This window comes from Lathyrus oleraceus, chromosome 7, assembly GCF_024323335.1.
Source record: "Lathyrus oleraceus cultivar Zhongwan6 chromosome 7, CAAS_Psat_ZW6_1.0, whole genome shotgun sequence".
Classification (NCBI taxonomy): domain Eukaryota; kingdom Viridiplantae; phylum Streptophyta; class Magnoliopsida; order Fabales; family Fabaceae; genus Lathyrus; species Lathyrus oleraceus.
The window spans coordinates 211,094,905-211,101,722 of NC_066585.1; positions in this window are offsets into that span (position 1 = coordinate 211,094,905).

A 6,818-nucleotide genomic window follows, 5' to 3' on the forward strand; every position below is an offset into this window, starting at 1 on the left:
ACCGGTTAACACTGTTATGAATTGTGAAATATTGCTGTTTTGTCTGCGTTAACCGGTTAACCCAGGGTGTTAACCGGTTAACACTGTTGTGATTTGTGAAATATTGTTGTTCTGTTTGCGTTAACCGGTTAACCCAGGGCGTTAACCGGTTAACACTGTTGAGTTTTGCCAGGAAGCGTGTTCTGTGCTGCGTTAACCGGTTAACCCAGGGCGTTAACCGGTTAACACTGTTGGAAATTGGGAAAATTAATATTTGAATAATGTGTGCATAATTGGGATTGGCCTATAATGGTGTATGATGTAATAGGGATTAATTCCCGCTGTTTTGAGCAGTATAGGTATTAGTGGAGTGTGCTAATACTGTGATTAATTATTTGACATGATATGATGTTTTGATACATGTGTTGATGAATGTATGATGGTATGCATAATGCTGTGAATGTATATGTTATGTATGCAATTATGAATGGACTGTTTATGGCTTAGAGTGTGAGCATATGTCCATTGTGGATTATTGTTGATGATTTTGCATTGCTAGGTGATTTAGCATGCATATTGTGGCCTTTATGGTGGTAGCTAATTCCCATAGTGAGGAATTAGTGAGTTAGTCATTATGGACTGTTGTTGATGTTTGCATGCTAGGTGAATTAGCGTGCATAGCATGGCCCTTGGGGTGGTAGCTAATTCCCGTGGTGAGGAATTAGTGAGTGAGTCACTAGGTCTCAAATGAGTGGGACTAGTGGGCTTGGTAGCCGTATCTGGATTTGATCGGTGAGGTGAACTATATGTTCACGAATAGTCGATACCGCATGCATGGAGTCTCATTGCATAATGTATGTATTGTGTATAATATGAATGGATGTGTTCCAATATTATACGTGTGTTTTGATGTTTATGTTGAGCATGATTATGATGTTTGAGTGGAGGTTGCCGTTACCGAATGTGTGATATGATTAGGGTGATTAATGTGTTATTTACTTAGCATTACATGATATTTTATAATGCTTATTATATCGATTGAGGAACTCACCCTTACAACTATGTTTTCAGGTAACGAGCAATGATTGAGTAGAAGCTAGTCCTTGGAGTCTAGTGTAGTCTCCTTAGTGGGTCATGCTCTGATAGATGTAACATCGGGACGGGATGTTTTACCTTGTTGAATAATTTTACATGTAATGTGTTACATGTTTTGCATGATTGATTTGAATTCTATCCGCTGCGTATTGTGCAAATGCCTTATGTTTTGAATTAATAAAAGAGCATGACAGTTATTATGGTGAATGGTGTGAAGCGTTTGTGTGACACCCTTAATTGCACCTTTACTCTGATGTATATATATGGTTGTTTTAATTAAATATTTGGGGTAATTTAGAAGGGTGTTACAATAAGCATCCTATGGAGCCCTAGAAACAATCGTCCAAAGCTCTCGAGACCGGAAGATAAGCTGCATGAAGCCTCTTCACCTCTCTCTCATAGGCTGCTTCCATATCTGCCTTCTCGTTGGCGAGTCGATCATACTTCCTCTTCCAAAACTTGGATGACTGAGGAAGAAGAGAAGTAACCACATCATCAGGCTCATCAATAACCTAATGCTCCAAAAATTCTATCACATCATCCTTATCTCTGAGTTGCTGAAGTAGTTCCTCTAGCTCACGAACCCAAGCACGTGAACGGTTTTCATCTCTCAACTCCTCTACTCCTTGATCAGGGAGGGTTGAAGGCCCAACCATAACCATAGGGGTAGGTCTCGGATATTCATATGGCATGCGGTACTCAAGCGCTCTTCTCCTCACCCAAGCGGTGTAGGGTTCCAAAGCAATGCAATTCTTCAGACCAAGCTCTTTCATTCCCTTCCTATGGATCTTGTGCCAAGCGTGAACCATTCTACCCTTCAAGTTTTGGGGATCTTTATCCTCTTGAAAGAACACACCTTCTAACAAAACATTATTAGGTTTATCCTTTAAGGGGAACCCAAGCTGACGGCGAGCCAAAATAGGGTTGTAGTTAATCCCACCACATGTACCGAGAAGAGGCACATTGGAGAATTCACCACAAGAGTCAATAATCTGGACACCATCATACACACGGTTATACCAACAGATATCATCATTAGTGAGAGACATAAGTCTCGTAGACCACCGTAGACATCCCTTGTTCTCCTTGAAGGCGAGCGTCTGAGGCAAGTGCGAAATAAACCACTTGTACAACAAAGGCAAACAACACACGATGGTAACACCACCCTTTGCGTTCCTCATATGCAAAGAGAAATAAGTGTCACCCAACAGAGTAGGAACGGGATTAAGAGTAGAGAAAATCCTAATAGCGTTCACATCCACAAAATTGTCGATGTTGGGGAATAACACTAGCCCATAGATGAGAAGTACAAATATGGCCTCAAAGGTGTCCTCACTCATGGCCTTCCCAAACAAAGTAGCTTGGGAAATGAGAAAATCAGATGGGAGACCTTGAATTCCACCTTTGGTAGTCATATGAGCACTAATCTCAGATACATCTATGTGAAGTAGATCAGCAATCTCTTGGGAAGAAGGAACCCTCTCCAAGCCACTGAACGGCAACTGATCCAAGATAGGTATACCCACAAGATAGACATACTCCTCAAGTGTAGGAAAAAGCTGGAAATCTGAAAAAGTGAAGCAACGGTACAGAGGATCATAAAACAGCACCAACACACTCATCAGACCTTCGTCCACCTGAGTAGAAAGAATAGACAGAAGCTTCCCATGGCGAGCTTTGAACTCCAAGGGATCTAATACATAAGATGTCAAACTCGTTAACTCTTTCAAGTCGGGTTGTCTGAAACTGTACTTCTTCGTATTCCTTCTTTGCTTATCCATGTCTGAAAATTTGCAAATAGACCTCTTAAGTTCCTTGAAAATTTCTTGTTATTGATGATATGATTTCAAATGAATGCATGAATACATGAATGCAACAATCACACTCAAGGATCAAGCAAGTCACGCCACACAAAGGTCGCGGGATGGCTCAAGTCATCCTCAATATCAATCATCCATTTTGGTGGATTATAGTTTACACCTTATCAATACCCAAGTTCCATTGATATTGAAGATATACGAGAACGGATCAACCGCGAATCAAGGGTTTGTTGCAAGTCACGAGCATGGAGCCTCGGTTAAGAACCACCCAAAGGGAGTGTACTATGGTTAAACTTGACAATCATGTTCTAAAAAGGTCCCCATAGTCATCATCTCATCTTTCGGATATTATCGGATAAAACGACTACGCGTACTCCAAAAATATTCTCAAGAGAGACTCTCATGAGTGTAGTATCGCGTAACAATCGTATCAAATCTTACACTTGAACGATCTTCGCACTACGTCCTAAAATAGGCCAAGATGGGCTAGGTAATCTAAGGTCATTGGCTTCTAAGGTATATATTGGAAAGAGTAATGCCTAACCACGACTACTCGTGTGACATTGTTGATCCCAACAAGACCTTCACCAAGTGAATGGGCTTGCAAGTCAACTTGCTAAGGAATAACTCCACATAAGTCAACAAGACTATGCCATTCTCCTATCATAAGTGAACTCGAGTTTGGATATAGAACTCATCTCACAAGAGACCACCAAGCACACAAGCAATTGAATATATCATCAAGCAATTCATACATTACAAACAATACAGTCATCCCAAATTTGCACAAAAATATGTCACAAATGAATATAAATATACAATACAACAAACAAAAAGTAGGATAAACCCACTAGGAAGTATAGATCCCCAACAGAGTCGCCACTTTTCTGTAGCGGGGTATTCATTACCTTTAGATTTATTGACTAAATCAAAAGTAAGCATACAATTCGAGTCGCCATCGCACTTCTATTTATCCAAAGGAAAGGTTAGAAAGCGAACAAAAACGAAGTAAGAAGTTTTATCAAATCAAAAACTAATAAAAATGTCAGAGATCAGGGTAAGGGGGTCGGTTATGCAATGGGAAGGTTTTAAGCACCCAAAACATCCTTAGTACTCTAAGGGAACCCTTTTTACAAGTGTGTATTGTAGGTTGTATTTGTGAAAAGATTTATGCAAACAAGATTGGGGGGATGAGAAAAGAATATACATTATATTTACAATTTGATGTTTGAATGGATGAACCCATTGCCTACGTACCATCACAAAGGTAGGATCAAAACCTCGTAATTCGGGGTAAAACTCTCAAAATATTGGTGAATTGATTTGATCAAAAGCCTTATGGTCTTTTGTTATCAAAGGGAGAAAACACAACCTAAACCAACAATCCACCATGTGAGGAGAGCTTCAACATACTAGTGAGGGATCCAACCTATAATAAGTATGGAAGACTTATAGTCCAATCACTAAGGATAAGGTGAGGTTTACATCTACCACTATGATAACTCAAACCTATCACTAATGTTTATAAAAAAAGTTTTAACAGAGGTGGCCATTGAAACTACAAAAATTACTTGAAGTGAGTTGTATTTACAAGTTAAGTGTATTCACAAAATGAAGTCAAAGTTGACTTAAGGTTTATTCACAATAAGTATTAATGAAAAGAGTTTGAAAAATCAAAGGCATAAGGCCTAGGTTTCTAATTTGAAAAGAATGTCAAAGTTTGCACAAAATGAGTTTGGCTTGGGTTAGAATGGAGAGAAGAAAAGAAGGGCTAGTCCTAAACATGCAAAGATAAGAGAAGAGATAAAACCCTTGGAGTCCCCTTTCTTGAGATCATAAAGATGATTCAAGATGCTCCTTTCCTTTGGACTTAGCAATTAACTCAAGCAATCAATCAAATATTATATTCAAGCTCCTAGGATCTCCATTTGGATTGTCTCTCTTAACTTGGATACTCATGACAATGGTCCTTCTTACTATCTCAAGTTTGGGATCCCTATCACACAAGAACAAACAATCAAAAAGTTGACAATGCAATAAGAGGAATGGACAAAGAATGAGTTCAGATTAGGGGTCCTTTGAGGTCAACTTTAAGATTTAGCATTCTAAAGGCATGAGGCCTATTTGCACTTCAACAAGTTTAGCATTCTAAAGGTATGAGGCCTAGTTGCTCTTGAACTCCTTTAAGCATAGGTAAGATCCTAATTCTAAGTCCTTTTTCCTTTTTGCATTTGGTTCACACAAACCAAGACAAACAAACACAAAACAACAATATATATATATATATATATATATATATATATATATATATATATATATACAATAATGAGCTCAAGTGAGCAAAAGGAAAATAGCATAAACATAAAATATGAGCTCAAATGAGCAAAGGGAAAAGGAAATATGAATATATGAGCAAGAAATTAAATTGCATTAAAGTAAATTGCAAGAATTAAATGCTTGAATTAAAGTTAGTAGTTAATAGTTAATGTTAGTGTGTCATAAGACAATTTAGCGCTATGTTAAGCAATCGTAAGTGGACTAATGTAGTAGTCACACCTATCTGAGGCCGGTCAATAAAACTATAGGCAAATAAACACAAGTTAGAGATCATGACTAGTAAGCCAAGCTCCTACAACTTGTCATGCCAAAAGAAAAGAGGAAAGGCCTTGTATGGATTTTAGGTTTTTTGCTTGACCAAGAAGCAACCTATCTTGGACACAAAGCAACTCACTTGATCTTTGATCAAGTTAAGTTTAGTTTGGATCAAAGAAGGTTAAGCCTCTCATATGTCAAGACTAACCACAAATCATTAACTCATTGGCCAAAATAAAAAGAAGAAGAAGATGAAGATGAAATGAAATGGATAAAGAAGAATTCAAAATGACATAATCATAACACAATGATCAAATGTGAATGAAATCATCATCAACCAATGTAAAAAACAGAAGAGAAATGAAGGTTAGAGGTCAAAAAAGTCAAACATATTTTTGGTATTTTTTGAAATTAAAAAAAATGCAAAAATTAAATGGACAAAGTATGGTCAAACTTCAAATTCAACTCAAATCAACTTCAACAAGTCCAATTGAATCATCATAAGTCTAACAAGGTCAAACAAAGTTTGACAAATTTTCTCAACATTTTTTGAAAACATAAACTATTTTAAAATCAATTAAAAACAATAAAATATAACACAAATGAATTAAAATCTCAAATAAATCTCAAATCAATTAAGAAATTGATGAGAATATTTTTCATAGACTTATCATGATCCATATGTGTTAAGAAAATATTTTTGGAATTTTTGGATATCAAAAAGTATTTAAAATGAATTAAAAACTATTAAAAACAAAATAATTCACAAAAACCATTAAATGGAATCACAAAAATAATTAAAAATCAGATTATGAAACTAGATTTTTCAAGAAAAATTTTAGTGTTGGTCTCATATTTTTGTGATTTCAAATAAAATAGATATGAATTTTTGAAAATAAATGGAATAAAAGAAATTAAAATAGAAATTGGAAAATGCCAAAAATCCAGGGCGCTTGGATTAAAAAAAGTCAAGCGCGTACCATGGTCCACAGTCAAACGCGTTACAAACTGAATTAAAAAAAGTCAAAAGAATCATTGGCCAGGATTAGAACGCTGAAGCCTCATCCAAGGGTGTAGCACCTCAAATTTGCACCTATCATTATGCATACATTTTCATATTAGGTCATGGCATATCATGATCCATTGCATAGCATTTGCATTGTCCCTCAGTTGCCTCAAGAGCAAGCAATCAAGAATCAGGTCAAACTAATCTCCTGATCAGTCAACCAAGCAAGCAAAGGAATTTCTAATTGAACCAAGCCCCTAGGGTTTGTGCAACAAGTTCACATGGCTTGGAGGTCTATTTGAAGTGTTCAAGGCAAGGGTTGAAGG